The 20,083-nt window shown below is 40.0% G+C and overlaps 1 long non-coding RNA gene across 8 annotated transcripts in view; it reads right to left on the bottom strand.

Annotated features, from left to right (window-relative positions):
* Nucleotides 1-20,083, bottom strand: part of LOC140633176 (uncharacterized) — a 36,007-nt gene that overhangs the window by 7,948 nt on the left and 7,976 nt on the right. For 2 of the 8 annotated variants that reach the window (XR_012030794.1, XR_012030796.1), the window contains exons 2-4: nucleotides 4,613-4,774; nucleotides 966-1,130; nucleotides 246-308 (exon numbers count right to left, since the gene is read on the bottom strand). This is a non-coding gene — a long non-coding RNA (uncharacterized lncRNA). Of the gene's footprint in view, nucleotides 1-236; nucleotides 309-965; nucleotides 1,131-1,629; nucleotides 2,029-4,612; nucleotides 4,775-20,083 lie in introns of those variants that run through there. The other 6 variants (XR_012030795.1, XR_012030792.1, XR_012030797.1 and 3 more) reach the window with 5 other exon arrangements.

The following is a 20,083-nucleotide window of genomic DNA, read 5'->3' as shown; positions in this document are numbered from 1 at the left end:
TTTTACTATGTGCACACGGAGGCCCAGTAATGAAATTAAGACCCAAAGAAATGGGCAAGGCAGGCAGTTTTTATACATTTTAGACAAAGAGATAATAAATTTGTGAGGAATTTACAGTAAAAGGAAAACAGGTGTTTGGGAGTTTCAGTTAAAGAATCTGAAGCAGAATTTGGTCTGAGGTAGTAGATTAGTAAAATGTAACGAGGTTAGAGGTCCCCGTTCTCTGTCCAAGTCACCTTCTTCACCTTGCTCTCTAAGTGCACTCCCTTGTCTGATCATCCCAAACTTGCTGCTCTGACTGGTGACTCCTAGGCAGGAGAAGAAGAAAAGAACCAGAGGTCAGATGGTGCCGTTGATGAAAGAGGAGCCAGAGAGGTCAGGTCTTAGCAAGATTTTTCTATTTAATTTCAGGTAACTGCTCATATGAATGCTTTGACTCATGATGGCACTGGCTTTAATGTTTTTAGTTTGAGCTCCTGTGTCTGTGTTGGGGCGAAGGGCAGGCCACCCCAAGACCAGCCACTTCGGCATGGAGATGATTTTAAGTGAAAAAGCAATCAAAACCCGGCAGATTCGGGAAAAGATCTTTACCTCCCTCGGTACTGCCTAAAAGACTTTAGATAAAGGACCTGCTCCAGGCAGGGAGCTAGCACCAGAGAACCACACTATACTATGTACTAGGTGGGTAGACAGGTAAGAAGCCAGCAAGACCTGTTTGATCAAAAGTCTTTTAGGTCCCATTGTTTCTGAGGGCCCAGCAAACACTTGATTACCAAACATTTGCTCTTTTTCATCTTCCTGTGAACTGCATTCCTTTCCTGTAGAAGTCCCAGATCTTTACTTCCTTCTCCTTATTTCAGGATGACATGCATCCTTAATTTTGCCTGAATTCCTACCCTAGGAATGTCTCTATCTGTGTGGATTCCTTCTACATACAAAATTAAATTTGATTTTCTCCCATTTACCTGTCTCTTGTCAATTTGATTCGTAGTCCCCCCAGGACTTGAAAGGGGACAGAGAATTCTTGATCCTCAACATATGCATTCCTGATACTATATTTTGAACAAAGCCATGGCTGATTTCATGGATCTGGACACAATCTTTGCATAAGAAAGAGTGATGACATTCGCCTGTTAAGAGAATATCCGGAGATAATAAACATCAATGCCATAACAGAGAATGGGATGTTTTCAGAACCAACTCTGAATCAGTTCCCACTGTCATTTATTACATAATGGATAAAATCCAGTGGATTTATTAAGCAAGTGGCATTCTGCTTGCATGGCTAACATTAAGGAGCACACCAATTTATTGAATGTACTCATTTGACAGCCATCTGTTTATCCTTTGACGTGTTTCATCTTAAAGGAAGATCTATACTAATTAAAAAAGTGAAACTGCCAATAAAAGTTACACTAATATATCCCCACATGCTCTGTCAAACTTCTGTGTGTAATTTTTAAGGCCTGTTTAAATGACCCGAATTGGATTCATTTGAACAAGCCCGCACCTCCCACTCACTGTTCCATCTGACCTTTTTATGAAGAATTTCCCGTTTAACCTCAAATTTCCTCTCTGGTGATAACGGCCACAATAGCAGTGTAACTCCAGAAACACCTGGATATTTACCACCTGTTTGGTTCTCTTCCATTTGGTTTCAGATCAAGTCTTGGCACCACGCCTTACGAGGAGGCTGTGTCGATCACAGAACAGATCCTGACAAACAGTCCGTGAAAAACAGACAGCAGCTGGCTGACTGTGAAGGGAGCTCTGTCCCCCTGCCAATTGATACACGAGCCCCGGCAGCAGGTATTCAGTAAGCGCCTACTTAAAGCGTTGAATCTGGAACATCTAAAACGTGGTGCTTGCCCAGACGCCTGGCCTGGGACTGTGCACCACGCACCGCAAGGCTGGTGGAGCTGCCCGTCACTCCAGTCTCTGGAGGTGGCCTCAGGTGACCAGTGGCAGATCACGCTTGTCCCCCGACGCCATCCCCACCACTGGTCCTCAGCTCGTTACAAGGAAGCGATTGTTTTTTTTTTTTTTTTTTTTATTGGTGTTCAATTTACTAACATACAGAATAATACCCAGTGCCCGTCACCCATTCACTCCCACCCCCCGCCCTCCTCCCCTTCTACCACCCCTAGTTCGTTTCCCAGAGTTAGCAGTCTTTACGTTCTGTCTCCCTTTCTGATATTTCCCACCCATTTCTTCTCCCTTCCCTTATTTTCCCTTTCACTATTATTTATATTCCCCAAATGAATGAGAACATATAATGTTTGTCCTTCTCCGACTGACTTACTTCACTCAGCATAATACCCTCCAGTTCCATCCACGTTGAAGCAAATGGTGGGTATTTGTCATTTCTAATAGCTGAGTAATATTCCATTGTATACATAAACCACATCTTCTTTATCCATTCATCTTTCGCTGGACACCGAGGCTCCTTCCACAGTTTGGCTATAGTGGCCATTGCTGCTAGAAACATCGGGGTGCAGGTGTCCCGGCGTTTCATTGCATTTGTATCTTTGGGGTAAATCCCCAACAGTGCAATTGCTGGGTCGTAGGGCAGGTATATTTTTAACTGTTTGAGGAACCTCCACACAGTTTTCCAGAGTGGCTGCACCAGTTCACATTCCCACCAACAGTGTAAGAGGGTTCCCTTTTCTCCGCATCCTCTCCAACATTTGTTGTTTCCTGCCTTGTTAATTTGCCCCATTCTCACTGGTGTGAGGTGGTATCTCATTGTAGTTTTGATTTGTATTTCCCTGATGGCAAGTGATGCAGAGCATTTTCTCATATGCATGTTGGCCATGTCTATGTCTTCCTCTGTGAGATTTCTGTTCATGTCTTTTGCCCATTTCATGATTGGATTGTTTCTTTCTTTGGTGTTGAGTTTAATAAGTTCTTTATAGATCTTGGAAACTAGCCCTTTATCTGATATGTCATTTGCAAATATCTTCTCCCATTCTGTAGGTTGTCTTTGAGTTTTGTTGACTGTATCCTTTGCTGTGCAAAAGCTTCTTATCTTGATGAAGTCCCAATAGTTCATTTTTGCTTTTGTTTCTTTTCCCTTTGTGGATGTATCTTGCAAGAAGTTACTATGGCCGAGTTCAAAAAGGGTGTTGCCTGTGTTCTTCTCTAGGATTTTGATGGAATCTTGTCTCACATTTAGATCTTTCATCCATTTTGAGTTTATCTTTGTGTATGGTGAAAGAGAGTGGTCTAGTTTCATTCTTCTGCATGTGGATGTCCAATTTTCCCAGCACCATTTATTGAAGAGACTGTCTTTCTTCCAATGGATAGTCTTTCCTCCTTTATCGAATATTAGTTGCCCATAAAGTTCAGGGTCCACTTCTGGATTCTCTATTCTGTTCCACTGATCTATGTGTCTGTTTTTGTGCCAGTACCACACTGTCTTGATGACCACAGCTTTGTAGTACAACCTGAAATCTGGCATTGTGATGCCCCCAGATATGGTTTTCTTTTTTAAAATTCCCCTGGCTATTCGGGGTCTTTTCTGATTCCACACAAATCTTAAAATAATTTGTTCTAACTCTCTGAAGAAAGTCCATGGTATTTTGATAGGGATTGCATTAAACGTGTATATTGCCCTGGGTAACATTGACATTTTCACAATATTAATTCTGCCAATCCATGAGCATGGAATATTTTTCCATCTCTTTGTGTCAAGGAAGCGATTGTTAATGAGCATTCATCTCCGATCTGTGGATTCGATTCCAAAGTCTTGTAAACTTCAACCATGTGAATTCATGTGTGGTTTCACATATGACAAGAATGCCTCTTTTAAGGGCGCCTGGGTGGCTGAGATGGGTTAATCATCTGATTTTGGCTCAGGTCATGATCCCAGGGTCCTGAGATCCAGGAGGGTCACTCCCTCTGCTCAGCGGGGAGTCTGCTTCTACCTCTCCCCCTGCCTCTCTGTCCAGTTGTGCTCTCTCTCGCTCTTGCTCTCAAAAGAAATAAATAAAATCTTTAGATAAATAAATAAATAAATAAATAAATAAATAAATAAATAAATAAATACCTTTCCTTTTCTTTAGCTCTTTGGAGTTCGGCGCCGCCTGCTGGAAAGGATGCTGCTTGATTCATGACTCAATTAGTAAAGCCAGTTAGATCTTTAAAATTTACTTGGCTGCATTTTTGTTATGTAACAACCCCAACCTCCCATTGCTGTTGCTGAGGTTCCTCCTCATTGCGTCTTTTTTTTTAAAAAAAAGAATTTATTTAGTTACTCATGAGAGACACACAGAGAGAGAGAGAGAGAGAGAGAGAGAAGCAGAGACACAGGCAGAGGAAGAAGCAGGCTCCATGCAGGGAACCTGATGTGGGACTCGATCCTGGGACTCCAGGATCTCGCCCTGTGCCGAAGGTGGCGCTAAACTGCTGAGCCACCCAGGGATCCCCCCTCATTGCTTCTTGAAAGCAGGACCAGTTCCTGGAAACATCGGGGGTTTTCTCAGTGAAGTGAGAATCTTTGCGGTACAATTTCTGCTGTCTGCCTACTTAGGAGGGGCCTAGCTTTGTGGCCTTGAATTGCTTCACTAGGGCCGTTATGTACACCCTTCTCCAGCAAGCTGGTTTTACTTACTCCTGTCTCGCAGCCCTGTTGAGTTTTGAAGTTTTCCAAGAGAACACCTGCAAGTCTCGTTCAAACAAATTCATCCTCTCCAAGGTGATACCAAGTCATGCAGCCTCGAGTCTCCCTCTCCTCTGTGAAACCGTAACACGCTCTGGAACAAAAGGCTGTTGACTATTAAAAGGACACAGTTTCAGATACTGATGGCTGTAAGTCAGCTGTCCCGGCTGCTGCCTGCCCTGGGCTGACACATCCCTCAGAAATGCACTTTTCCTGGGAAGACCGACCATCTCCTAATCCTCCTGGACTGTAAAAACAAAACAAAAAACCAAGGGCAATTTCTCAAGAAGGAGATGTCTCTTTGAAAAACACCCTGAGGCATATAAATAAGTAATATCTAGTTAAAATGCAGATTCTCAAACACCACCCCAGCAATTATTCATTTATCTGGGATGAGGCACAGGACCGCATTTTCTGACGGGCCTGGGGGCACCCATGCAGCCTTGTTTGGAGAAACACTGATAAGGCTTCAAGTTCTGTGTGGCATTCTGGAAGCATACTTTACATTTTAAGAAGAGAAAAATATCTACTTAAATTAGATCAAGGCAGAGGCCTCAGAGACTTAAGGTAACCGAGATAAGGGAGAAATATACTCACCTGCTTCACCTCCACTGCTTCACAAAACCATTTTTCCCAGTCCACATTTTTACTCCTAATTATTTACCACCTCACCTCAGGAAGATTTGAGGCAATGGACTTGGCCTTCTTAGCACTCAAGGGTCATTAACCCATTCTCTCATTCAGGGAGACAGGAAGCAGTTATTTGAAGAATTGACTGGAAACAAGGGGGCAAGGTACGTGTTACCCTGACCCCCCTCCAGGGAAAGGAGTCTGAGCTTCTAGTGAACATCACCTATGCTGCGTCTCTCTGTGCTCAGAGACAGACACGTTCTGAGAACTGTTCTCTCTGTTGCCTCCTTGTGAGTCCTTGTGTTACCCTGGCTACACCTTAGGATCACCTGCCAAGCTCTTCAAACAGACTAATCCTAACTCCAGGCCTCCCCGATTTAAAGGTCTAACTAGGTTGCTGAAGAGAACACTGTCTGAGCTGCTTTGAAGGGTGACCTGCCCACCGGGGGAGGAACACGTTTGCAGTGGCAGGGAAGTATTCATTTATTTAACAAATGTTTATTGGAGGCCTACTCTCGGCAGGGCAGTGCCCTAGGAGAAAACTATGGGGAAATGAGACACAGAGCCTGGCCCTGAGGAGCTTGGAGCCTGGAGCCATGAAAGGACATCTCTGGTATAGACAATGGCACTCACCTCCGGTTTCTCTGCTTCTGCCCCTGCGCCCTGCAGCAACATGCACCTGCTAAAACCCGGATCTGATAATGATGCTCCTCACTCAACACCTGCCTGTGGTTTTGTGAGAACAAAATCTAAAGTTCCACAGTGATCTGGGAAGCCCTAAATTATCTGGCCCTTTCTTGAATCACTGACCTCATCTCCTGGGTTCTTCCCTTGCTACCCAAGGCTCAGCCTCCGCCCTTCCATTTCTCATCCTCAAACCAGCCGGCATCCTCCTGACTTCTCTTGCAGCGCTCTCCTCTTCCCTCTGCCCTGAAGGCTCTGCAGGACTCCCCACCTCCCCAGGGGTCTGCTTCAGGTCTCTGCTTCTATTTGACATCATTGGCAGGGGCACCTTGGTGGCTCAGTTGGTTGAGCGTCTGCCTTTGGTTCAGATCGTGATCCTGGGGTCCTGGGATCGAGTTCTGCATCGGGCTCCCTACAGGAAGCCTGCTTCTCCCACTGCCTATGTTTCTGCCTTTCTCTGTGTCTCTCATGAATAAATAAGTAAAATCTTGACCTCGTGGGCAGGCAGCACTGACCATCCAACGCAAAAGAACAAATAGCCTTCCTACCTTGCCAGCCTCTCTTTTTTTATCCACTTTATCGTTCTAGAGTACCTCACCTGTGTGACACACTGTATCTTTCTTTTTTGACTTCTGCATTTCTCCTACACTGGTCAGCACCCTTTGCATTGGTGTATTCCAAGCTGGGCCTTGCCACCTGCTGTGCTGCTAAATGCCTGGCAGTGCAAGGCCCATGGTTGGCATGCAATATGTACCCATTGAATGGAAGAATACCTGGGAATCCACCCACGGGGGCAGGAAGTGGGGCTGGAAGGGAGCCAACAGAAGCCCAGAAAGGGTGATTTTACCTTGTGGAGGAACTGATTTTTTTGCTTTAAAGGAAGAGACAGGGGCAGCCTAGTGGCTCAGCAGTTTAGCGCCGCCTTCAGCCCAGGATGTGATCCTGGAGACCCAGGATCGAGTCCCACATCAGGCTCCTTGCAGGGAGCCTGCTTCTTCTTCTGCCTGTGTCTCTGCCTCTCTCTCTCTGTGTCTTCCATGAATAAATAAATAAATAAATAAAATCTTTTAATGAATAAATAAATAAAGGAAGAGACAGGGGGCACCTGGGTGGCTCAGCAGTTGAGCGTCTGCCTTTGGCCCAGGTTGTGGTCCCAGGGTTCTGGGATTGAGTCCCACATCCGGCTCCTCATGGAAGCCTGCTTTCCCTCAAGGTCTCTGCCTATGTCTCTGCCTCTCTGTGTCTCTCATGAATAAATATATAAAATCTTTAAAAAAAAATAAAGGAAGAGACAGGATCAGATCCATGATTTAGAAAGAGTCCTCAGAGCAGAAGATAAGTGCACTTATTTCCCCATTTTATAGATGAAGATGCTAAGACACCAAGGTAATACAAAGGGCCCATGTTTGCAAAGCTAGTAAGCGAATTAGCAAGATTCTGTCTGGGGAAGTTTGCCTCTAGAGGCAGCCTTAATCACCAGGATCTGCTCCCATCGGATTAAGACATATTTTTCTGACCCATTGTTTTTGATTCATTGTGTACTTTAAACCAATACACAACACCAGAGCTTAAACACAGTAGGTATGCATTTAATTTCCCTTTTCCAAAGGGAAGAGAATCACGAGACATATTCTGTGCATGATGCCCCAGTCTGGCATGTTCTTCTCTGTCCTCTCAGCTGCAGTCAGGTCTTGAGGAGTGGTTTCCAGATAAGACACTACTCCAGGTGTGTACAGGTATTGCATTAGGCTCTAGGAGGCACTGGCAAGGAAGGAACATTTCCCCCTGTGGCTAGCCACCTAGGGCAACTGTCAATTAACAAAGAAAGATTACAGTTTTGAAAATGATGCTATCAGAGAGCAGGGGTGAGGGGTGAGGGGCTGGGGGGTACTGACCCTGAGAGGTGAGGCATTTGTACCAAGGCAGTGAAGGTCAAGAATGAGAAAGGCAGGGAGTTTGGGGGAGAATGTTCTAGAACAGACAGAATCAGAAAAAGGAGATGGAACAAACTGATACGTCTTACTAAAAGCAAGAGTTAGGCTGATTCATGGAGTGGTGTCTGCTCCTCAGTATGAGGTTTCCAAAGAATTCCAGCAGTAGATACAAATAAGTAATTTTAGAGAGTCCATTGTAGGTCTCACTTAAATGTATTTGGCCTCAATTGAAATTCATTTTCTTCTGTCTGGCCTTAAAAATAATGGAATTTTCTCATAGTATGGGCTGTGTGATTCTGTGATTTTGAAAGAGTCTGAGGCATTTGCAGACATGCTGGACAGATACTGGAGATTATTGTAAGGTTTTTTTCCCAGGCAATTCTGCTTACATCCATCTCTCTGCATGCTTTGGGAAAAACTGAAAAATTAGGCTAATTTTATATCTATTTAAGAGATGCCTGTTTTGTTTTGTTTTGTTTTGTTTTTCTTCTTTAAGGATTTTCAAAAAAAATCAACTAGTGTATACAAAGCCTTCACCATGTTGGACATCAGAAACCTTAAAAAGAGATGACTTAAAAAACACATAGACCCTTATCTCCAACCATGTTTTAAAAGCAATATAACAGAAAACACTAATTTGAAAAGATATATGTATCCTGTGTTTATTGCTGCATTATTTACAATAAGCAAGATATGAAATCAACCCAGAGGTGAATGGATAAAGGAGATGAGGCATATATGTGTGGCGGAATATTACTCAACCATGAAAACCATGAAAAAAGAATGTGATCTTGCCATTTATGATAACATGGATAGACCTAGAAGGTATCATGTGAAGTGAAATAAGTCAGATAGACAAAGACAAATGCCATATGATTTCACTAATATGTGAAATCTAAAAAACAAAACAAATGAATAAACAAACAAATAACTAAAAGCAAAAACAGGCCTGTTAATACCGGGAATGGATGGCTGCCAGTGGGGTGGGACGTGGTGGAATGTGCAAAATGGAAGAAGGGGAGTAGGAGGTTCAGACTTCCAGGTATGAAATGAATAAGTCACAGGGATGAAAGACACAGCATAGGGAAGATAGTCAGTGGTATTGTGCTAGAGTTCTATGGTGACAGGTGGTAGTTACACTTGTGATGACCATAGCTTAGTACAATGAGTTGTTGAGTCACTACGTTGTCCACCTGAAACTAATGTAACATTGCGTGTCAATTAGACTTCAATAAAAAAATATAATACATAATAAATAAATGCAAGCAACATGTCGGGGTGGGATAGGACAGGGCATAGTCAGATTTTCCCTCAAATCGAAAATGTCTTTGCTTAGAAACCTTCTGAGAAGTAACAATGAGTCTTATCACTGCACATCCAGAAAAGCTAAGTTGTTACCCTCTGTGAGGGATGGACAATAGATATTATGTGTCCCATTTGAGATGAGAAAACTGAGGAAGTATGCTGAATTGATTTGCCTAAATTTACATGTTTTGCCCATGAAAGGTCAGCCTGGGGTCAAGGCCTGCTTTCCTTAAATTCCAAATGTCTTTCTTCCACAACTTAGATCATGTCTCATGACAAATAAGCATACTTAGGTTGAGAGAAGGCATTTTTAAAATGTAATCACTTCCTCAGTGTCTTCCATTTGACATTAAAATATGACCTCATATGTCAGAATCTAAACACTATCTTCTCACGAGCAATGAAGAAGATAAAAAAAAAATCATTTTCCCCTCACAGTGCAATGTCTGCCTCATAGCAGATCTTCAGTAAGTACTTAGTGAAAATGAGTGAATAAATGATGGAACAAAGGTAAGGGAAATCTGAATTCAATGCACAGTTTCCATTTCTTGAGACACATGGACTATGGTAGAAGACTTTGACCTCTACGACCTTGAACCATTGGTGTGTGCAGTAGGCAAAGCTGCAAGTGCCCCTCACTTTGTGCCACCTTCTCCATCACCACCCCTCTGCCCCAGCCCAGGCAAGAGAGCTCATATTTCATGTAGCTTTAGCCAGGTGAGTCAGGGATGGGTGCCTGACCTCAAAAAAGCCAAGTAGTTTGGGTAGCCAGCTTGTCATAATCTGTGATTATCAACAATTTGAGAGGCCAGAAGCTGTAGTCAGAGATTATAGGTCACCATGGGGAGTCACAACCACTTGCCATAAGAGGAAATCAAAGTAAGAGAGGAAGGAGAGAAATTCAAAGTGCAATGATGAAATTGTAGGAGAGTACAGGGACCGAATGGGGAGAGGAGAGACCATGTGGCAAGAGAACCCCACACACCTGGAAGACTGAGCACAGAAGGAGCATAGGGAGAGACGTGGCTCCTGACTTCCCAGATTTGAAGTATAGCTTTCATGAAACTCAACTTTATTTCATTTCCTTGAGATTTCCTTATATTGTTTCAATAACTCTTCCTCCTCTTATTATATTTCATTCTGCTCTTTTCTGGTTTGTTTATTGTGTTGTTGTTGTTGTTGTTGTTGTTGTTTTCCAACCAAGAACTTTCATGAGAGCAGCCTATTTGCCTATTTTAGAGTTAAAAACTAAAATTTCTAATAAAGCTGAATATGAAAAGTAATATATTGATCAGTTTTGTTTTAGGTAGACTATTTTAATTAGGAATTTTGTGCCAGTGGCTTTAGCCATGCCCGTCCTAGCTGACATTGGTATCTAGGGCATTTGAGCAAGTAAATATGTTTTGTCACCTTGCTGACAGGCAAGGCTATTTGAATTGGTTTCCAGAGAATTCTGGCACTTCAAACTAATGAGTATTTTTATAGATCCAAAGCATTTATGGGAGGAAGTTTATTGTCCAATCTTTGGGCATATAAGAAAATATTTGGTTTCCTTGAATGTGACAAATAACTAATTTGCTAATAAATGGATAATGTCACCCTGCCACCTATGTGGATAAATGATTACCTCTGTTAGCCATTTGGGTATACTATTTGCTTTCTTGCTAGTGCAACTATGATTTATCATAGCAATACCTCCTACATAGTAATTCCTTATTCTATTAATATGGTTGGTATGGGGCATGATGAACTATTATTTACCTATGAGATATATATGCATATATATGTATATATATCACGTTTTTTTCTTTTAACAAATTTTGATGAAGGGTCTGCTGTATATGTAACACTAGGTGTTGGTTGGGGAAAAGGAACACAGGTCATCATCCCTACTCTTAATGTTATATTTAAAAAGCAGAATGGGGACACCTGGGTGGCTCAGTCAGTTAAGCATCTGCCTGTGGCTCAGGTTGTGATCCCGGGGTCCTGGGATCAAGCCCCACATGGGGCTCCCTACTCAGAGGGGAGAGTCTGATTCTCTCTTTCCCTCTGCCCCTCTCCCTGCTCCTGCTCTTTCTCTCCCCTTCTCAAATAAATAATAAAATATTTTTTAAAAATCAAAATAAAAGGCAGAAACGGTTATTGATTTTATAAAATGTTCTGTTACGACATAGGTATATTGTATTGCTCCTTAGAACAATTGGAGAATTAAGGTTGTTTTCAAGTCTGGAAGTCTAGATTCATTAGGAGAAGTTGATGTGGATGAAGATTCTCTTCTGCTCTATTCATTGGTAGTAATCTATCAGGCTTAGCCCAAAAACTGTTTAATGAATACATGAGTGAATGGGTGAAGAAAGGAACTGGTAAGATTACAAGCAGAAAAATTTTACATGGGGAAATCTGGCATATTGAGAGTAGCAGCTAAACCCAGTGTGACCAAATTAGATTGAGTTGTTTTTCCTGGTGCCTCCTTGGAGCATCAAAATTTTGTCTCTACTTGGTCTTTCTCAGTATCAATCCTTGTTTGTGTGCCCCATACAGCCTTTAAAAAATTTTTTTTTGTTTAATTATTCATGAGAGACACACAGAGAGAGGCAGAGACATAGGCAGCGGGAGAAGCAGGCTCCCTGCGGGGAGCCCGATGTAGAACTCGATCCCAGGACCCCAGGATCACAACCTAAGCCAAAGGCAGACACTCAACCACTGAGCCACCCACATGCCCCCATACAGCCCTTCTAGTAAAATATATTCACCTAGGATCCCTTGGCCAATTCCAGTAAGGGAGTCTTACTTTCCTCCAGGATGTTCTGAAAACTTCTGTCTTCCTCCCTTTGAAAGTTAACACCAAGGAGAGATAATTAGGGAGCTACTGGCTGCTTTGTCTCCAGCTCTATCCATTTCCTTCTATGGGTCATTTTAAACTCCTTACTGTGGTAATAGTAATGACCTGCAAGTAGGGCTAACTGAAAAAGATCCTCCCACCTTAATGATATTTTCCATGGAACAAGTTTAAAACATTCAGACTCTTGTGTTTAGTACCATCTGACCTGCCTATGGTAGAGGTGATTTACCCCTATTAATGCATAAAAGCTTCAGTATTAATGGCCAACATTGTGATTTCAATAAATCTAAGGTTATTAAGTCTTTAGATTTGGTCTGTATTATTAGTGAACTTAATCTTAAAAATAAATCCAAAATTTCATGTTTAAAATGGCAGACTTGAAAACTTCATTGCATTTTCTCCTTTAAAAATCATTCTAAAAATCACAGAGATTGAAGGTAAAATCATAAATTTCACCTAGGAGACAGCTATAGCCTCAACAATGTAAAAGGTGGTCTTTACAAGACAAAGTTGAATTTGGGTTTGAGAAAAGTCAGGGCAAAAATGCCTACAGCTGTGTCTCTCAGGCCAAGGGTGGAGGAGCTCCAACGTGTTGGCACATCTGACGAGACAAGACCTCTGTCCACTGGTTGAAACAATGGGAACAGATGCTAGTGCTGGGGGCTTATATGGGTTGGGTTTGGCACCAAGGAGAAGCCAGGGAATTGAAATTGAATGAAAAATTGCAGGAATTGGTGTCAAAGATAAATAAGGAGGGGGGGCACTAGTTAGGATAGCAAGGACAGACTTTAACCAGTAATAAGTATTGTTAATAAGCAGAGAGCCCAGCATGAACTGAACTCAACTTTCATCTGTATGGAGTGATAGGGCATTTTTCAGAGAGAATGAAGGTGAAGGGAGGTGGAGAGCAGGGACTCAATAGAGTCAGAGAAGTGAAAAATTTTAACAAGTGGGAAGGGAGAGCTTGGTCTATGGGAACCTACCTGGGTATGCTGACTGGTGCTTATCACAGTTAGGCTCCCACCCACCAGCAGAACCTGGGAAGTGGAGCCTTATCCTTATGCACTGGCTGGAACAGTTTTCTCAGGTAGACATTTTAGGGAAGGCTAGGGTCATCCTAGGGATACAACCTTGAGCTGTTAGAATCTACAAACTAGTGTCTGTTCACACCTTTATAGGCCAAGGTTAAGGCCTAGTTGAGAAGAGGGCTCAGAGAAGCCTGGCTAGAGTTCAGTCAAGGAGAGAGTCTTTGTTGCCTCCGAATCCAAGCGGGAGAATGTGCTGTATTAATGAAGAAAGGGGACTGAAGAGCCTGCTTGTCTGGGTTTGAATTCTGGCTCTGCCACTTACCAGATCTTGGGGGCAAATCACCAGACCTTAGTCTCTCCATTTCATAGCCGATAAAATGGAGTTTCATATAGTATCTACTCCATAGGGATGTCACGAGAATGACATGAATTTGTGTTTGTGAAGCACATAGAGCAGTGCCTAGCACAAAGTATATGTTGTATAAGTATCTGCTATGATTACATTTTCATAAGCAATCTAACTACGATGCAGGTGGGATAAGAGATTCTGTATAGCAAGTGGGCTTACACCTGCTGATCTTGGCTGACTTGGGAGAAGGAAAGCATGCACAACTCTGTGTTATAAAAAACTTCAGTGTAAATCCGAGAGAATCTCTGTCTGCCTGGAAAATGTCCCTGACCAAGCAAGGGCCTCGTCCAGGAAAAACTCCACCTTATTCAAAGTTGAACACTAATCTGAAGGAAACATCCAAAAGATCCTATATATGAAAATGAGAATTGAAGAAAAAAATGCAAAAGAAATAGAAGATGAGAAACATTGGCCAGAGAAAAAAAAATGTTAGAAAAGAGAAGAAAACTTAAGTCAAAGAAACAACAAAATAAAACAAAAAAAGCAAAGCAAAGCTGTCTAATCAGGATGGGACCATATTATTCTGCAATGACATCAAGCCCCTAAATCTTGGTGGCTTAAAACAATTAATCTTAGGGACACCTGGGTATTCAGTTAAGTGCCTGACTCTTGATCTCAAATCAGGTCTTGATCTCAGGGTCTTGAGTTTGGACTCCACGTTCGGCTGCATGCTGGGTATGGAGCTTAAAACAAAATAAACAATAAATTTTAATCTCTCACTTAGGCTAGGTGTATTTTTTGGTTTGACTGAGTCCTGCTCCATGACATCCCTAGTTAGGAACTCAAGATGAAGGAACCACTGCCATCTGGAATGTCCTAAATTTCTCTCACCAGAAGTAAGGAAGACTTATCATACAATGGCTCCTAACATTTCCAGTAGAAGTACTGCATGCCACTTCCATGAACATTCCCTTGGCCACTTGCAAGTCAGAGAAACACAATTAATTTCAAATGGGGAGGGAAGTTCAAATGAGGAGGGAGGTACCTGGAATGGGAACTGCAATATTTGTGAATATCTCTAAGCACTACTACAAAGCACTTTAAAATATAATTTAAGAAAACTTCCCATAAGAAATTAGACTTGAGTCTATAATAAAGAACATATTGCATTCCACAAGAAACTAATCCAGGAAGATAAACAATGAGATCCCAGAAAAGTTTTTGGGATGAATTCTGAGAAGGATAGGATAAATACACACACACACACACACACACACACACACACATAAGATGGGCTTATGTTTTTCCCTAGCAATATCCAATGCTATGAAAAAGTAGAAAATAGATAATGTGTTTTCTTTCTTTTTTAAAGGTTTTATTTATTTATTTGACAGAGAGAGAGCACAAGTAGCAGGAGCAGCAGAGGGAGAAGGAGAAGCAGACTCCCCTCTGAGCTGGAAGCCAGATACCAGACTTGATCCCAGGACTTCTGGGATCATGACCTGAACAGAAACCAAGTGTCAGATGCTTAACTGACCATGTCACCCAGACCCTAGATCATGTGTTTTCTGAAAGAATGATAGTAAGGTACTTTTTCGGTTTCCAATGTTTACTTCAATTTTTGTGTTTTTGACAAAAATACATTGAAAATGTATATTTATTGAAAACAATTGCATTTTATTTTCTTATATCTTAGGGTACTAATAGCAACCTAGACAGAAAACACAATAGTACAGGTCATTAAAGAAAGCTGAAAAGAAAAAAATGTAATTTTTTTTCAGAAATTTCAAAAGAAATTCTGTTCCAATTTTTGAAAACTTTAAACAAGGAAAGTGAGCAAGCTTCTTTTAAGCATAGCCCACATACAACTCTCAAGTAAGGTTTTATTAATTTTGTATTTCATGAAGATTTAGTTCTTGATTAAAACAATGAAAAAGAAATAAGATATCACCTTACGAGAATGTGGGGAAAAAGGAACCCTTGTGCATTGTTGGTAGGAATGCAAACTGGTGCAGCCACTGTAAAAAACAGTATGGAGTTTCCTCAAAACGTTAAAAATAGAAATACCATATGATCCAGTAATTCCGCTACTAGGTATTTACCCAGAGAATACAAAGACACTAATTTGAAAAGATATATGCATCTTTGTGTTTATTGAGGCATTATTTACAATTGCCAAATTATAGAAGCTGCCCAAATGTCCTTCAATAGATGAATGGATAAAGAAGATGTGAGATAGATAAATATATATACACATACATATACAATGAAGTATTACTCAACTCTAAAAAAATGAATGAAACCTTGCCATTTGCAACAACATAGATGGGTATAAAGAGTCTAATTCTAAGTGAAATAAGACAGTCAGCAAAAGATAAATAACATATGATTTCACTCATATGTAGAATTTAAGAAACAAAACAAATGAACAAAGAAAAAAAATAGACACACCAAACAACAGGCACTTCACCATAGAGAACAAACAGATGGTTACCAGAGGGGAGGTGAGTAGGGTGTTGGGTGAAATAGGTGAAGAGGGTAAAGAATACACTCATCATGATGAGTAAGCACTGAGTAATGTATAGAATTTTTGAATCACTATATTGTACACCTCAAACTAATATAGCATGGCATGTTCACTAGACTGGAATTTAAATGAATGAATGAATTTTTTTAAAAGAAAGGAAAGAAAATAAAGAAAAAAACAATGAAAAAGATCAAGACAATCATATTGAGTCTAGAATTTGAACAAATCAAATATCTGCAATTTTATCTTCTTTATTGAATGAATAATTACTGATCAAACAATGAGAATGAAAATTAATTATTCCTATGAAAATCATAAGCCAAAAACAACAAAAGGTCACTCTTAACTGCCCATTAGAGGATGAAAAAAATGACATCCAAGACCTGTGGCATGTGGACCTGTACTCATACTCTCGAACTAGACTCCTCAAATGTTAGGAGTAGGCCTATAGATATTTACTATATCAAGAAATACAAATAACTACACTCCCCAATAAAAGAAAATAAAAAGATTCTAAGTTTGAATCACAAAACAATATTTAACAAAATGATGCATACAAAAAATGTAACTTTTTAAAAATGGATTCAGAATGTTTAAAAATAAAGTTTGTCAAAGATATACCAGAAATATTCAAATAAAAAGAAAGGAAAAGTTGCAATCTAAAGAAACAGGGTTGAATCAGGGTAAATAGGCATGAAATGAATCAAAGTGTTCTATATAATGACAAATGATTCTATCAGCAGCAGTGCTTAATATTTGTGATTAAGCACCAAACATCACGGCATCAATATTCATAAAGCCAAAATGCAAGAAATCTAGAGAAAGATAGAAAAACAATAGTAGTATAAAGCTTCACTTCTCTTGAAGTGATCACATGGAAAAAATGAGACTGAATTATATGTGTGAAAATCACCTGAAAATGAATGTAGATAATTTGATACAATAATATAGAAGACAGATGCAATAAGGTATACGTAATTGGTGTACATCCAACTCTACATTCTGAAAAGACAAAATATACTTTTCTTTATTTATCCGTGGACTGATGTCAAAAATGACCACAAATCATAAAGAAATTATAAAACATAGAAATAACATTAGACAATGCAATGCAGTGAAAAGAGCACAGAAAGTGGTAAAAACAACCACCACCATATCAAATCCACTCTCATCTGGAGTAAAACATCTCTTCACTCTTGGGACACTGCATAAATGAACACTGAAGTTGCAGTGTTTCTAGAAAAATAAATATGAATCTACCTATCTATCTACCTACCTTTATACCAAAGGAATACACATTATCCTAAATACTTGAAAAATATGTAATATTAAATACTTACATGCAAAAAAAGAGAAAGATATCACCTCAGGTCTGTAATCACAGTATCAGAAAAATAAGAGATGACATGTGTTGGAAACATGTGAAGAAAAGGGAACCCTTATGCACTCTTGGTAGAAATGTAAAATGGTGCAGCCATTATGGAAAACAATATGGACATTCTTCCAAAAATTAAAACTGAAACATATGATCCAGTAGTTCCTCTTCTAGGCACATATCTGATGGAAACCAAATCAGTATATCAAAGAGATCCTTGCACCCCCTGTGCATTGCAGCATTATTCGCAGTAGTCTAGATATTGGAAATAACCTAAATATCCATTAATGAATGAATGGATAATGAAAATGTGATGTGTATATATATAAACAAATATTATTCAGCCATTAAAAAGAAGGAAATCCTGCCATGTGGGACAACATGGCTGAATCTTGAGTGCTTTCCTGTAAGTGAAATAAGTCAAAGACAAATACTGAATGATCTCACTTATATGTGGAATCTAAAAACATGAAATCCTAGCAACAGTGAATGGTGGTTGCCAGGAGCTAGGGGGTGGAGGAAACAGAAAGATGTTGGTCAAAGGGTACAAATTTTCAGTTATAAAATTAATAAGTTCTGGAGATCTAAAGTATAGAATGATGACCATACTTAACAATACTGTATTGCTTACTCAAGATTTGCTAATAGAGCAGATCTTAAATGTTCTCACCATAAACACACACAGTAACAATGTGAGGTTATGGATGTGTTAACTAACTTGATTGTGGTAATCATATGTAAAATCATCCTCTTGTATACCTTAAATGTATCAATTTTGTCAATTATGCTTTAATAAAGTTAGGGGGTCAGCGATTGTTTCCAATTCAAAATGTTTGAGAAAAATTTAAAAAGGTATGTTTAAAGAAAGCAGAAAAAGGGAAGAAATGGTGAGTATAACAAAAATTAAAGACAATGAAAAATTTATTAATTGTTTCTTTTCATTGGAAACAATCATTAAATAAACAGCTACTTAGCAAAGACAAAGTTTAACTATACAAATTAAATGAAAACAGAAAGATAATTACAGATATAGGAGAAATTAAGAAAATTATGACACTATATTATTAATGCTACATGAATAAATTTGAAAAATTAGATGTAATGCATGAATTTCTTTTGGAAACTATAAATTATTAATATTGACCATATATAAGACAGAAAACCTAACAGTATAATCACCATAAAAGAATATGTAAAACTTGTCCACAATTTATAAAGTTGTTTGTTTATTCTTAGAGAGAATGAAGCAACTGTATAAGCACTGGTGTGGAAAGCACTCTAAGATCTAACATCAAATAAGAAAAGTAAGGTACAGGATCCTTGGGTGGCTCAGCGGTTTGGTGCTTGCCTTAGGCCCAGGGCATGATTCTAGAGGCCCAGGATCGAGTCCCACATGGGGCTGCCTGCATGGAGCCTGCTTCTCCTTCTGCCTGTGTCTCTGCCTCTCTCTCTCTCTCTCTCTGTGACTATCATAAATAAAATTTTAAAAAAAGTAAGGTACAGAACGATGTGGAGATCTTTGTTGTTATTCTCTTATTTTGTACAAAAAAAGATTAGGAATATCTATACACATATGCTAATTGGCTATACATATAACATTTCTGGAAGGATAGAGAAAAAATTTTCTGAGGGATCCAAGTTGGTTTCTGAAATAGGAGGGTGATAAACTACCTTGCTCTAGGCTCATCATCTTAACAATGATAGACCTAGAGAAAGCAGAGAGTGAAAAAGTTAAGAGTCCCAGTGGACACAAGGAAATCCACTTAGCTGTATGACTAAAGAAACTCAAATGCAAAGGCAAAATGGGGGAAATAAACAGATTTTCTAGGAGAACAATAAGCAGTTAGAAAACATTGTCAGAGAGGAAAAATATCTTTATATAAAAGTATGAGGTAAGTGTGAGAAACTCAGCAAGGCCTGTTGTTCCAATTCCTCTGTCTTCAAAACAATGATGCGTCTTTACTCTGGGGATAGAGAGAGCACCACTCACTTGAATGGTTTATGACCTGCTTTGGGAGAAAATCAGAAAATCCTTCCAGAACATGCCATTTCTCAAATTCCTTTAGCTTGAAATATTTGATATGCCACGGTGCTACATTTTGGGGTAGTGTGTCCTGAACTCAACATGGACCCTCCATTTTTGAAAGGATCATTAGATTTCTAGACCCCTATGGAAAAGAATTTTTATCTCTGTTGGTTATTATTACTCTTGAGTAATTCTCTTGGGAGACCCAAAATACCAAAATATGTTAATTGTGTTGTCTAATACTTAAAATTCATAGTTTGGGGGATTCCTGGGTGGCACAGCGGTTTAGCGCCTGCCTTTGGCTCAGGGCGGGATCCTGGAGACCCAGGATCGAGTCCCACGTCGGGCTCCCGGTGCATGGAGCCTGCTTCTCCCTCTACCTATGTCTCGGCCTCTCTCTCTCTCTCTGTGACTATCGTAAATAAAATAAATAAATAAATAAATAAATAAATAAATAAATAAATAAATAAATATAAAATTCATAGTTTGAAAGTACACACATATGCTCTCAATACCAATGGCTATTACCTATTAATTAGCTTGTTTTTGGTCTCCTCAATGCAAAATTCTTTTTTTTTTTTTAAGATTTTATTTATTTATTCAGAGAGACACACAGAGAGGCAGAGACACAGGCAGAGGGAGAAGCAGGCTCCATGCAGGGAGCCTGACATGGGACTCAATCCCAGGACTCCAGGATCATGCCCTGGGCCAAAGGTGGTGCTA

This window comes from Canis lupus, chromosome 5 (genome assembly GCF_048164855.1).
Source record: "Canis lupus baileyi chromosome 5, mCanLup2.hap1, whole genome shotgun sequence".
Taxonomy (NCBI): domain Eukaryota; kingdom Metazoa; phylum Chordata; class Mammalia; order Carnivora; family Canidae; genus Canis; species Canis lupus.
This window is presented reverse-complemented; position numbering and strand designations above follow the sequence as displayed.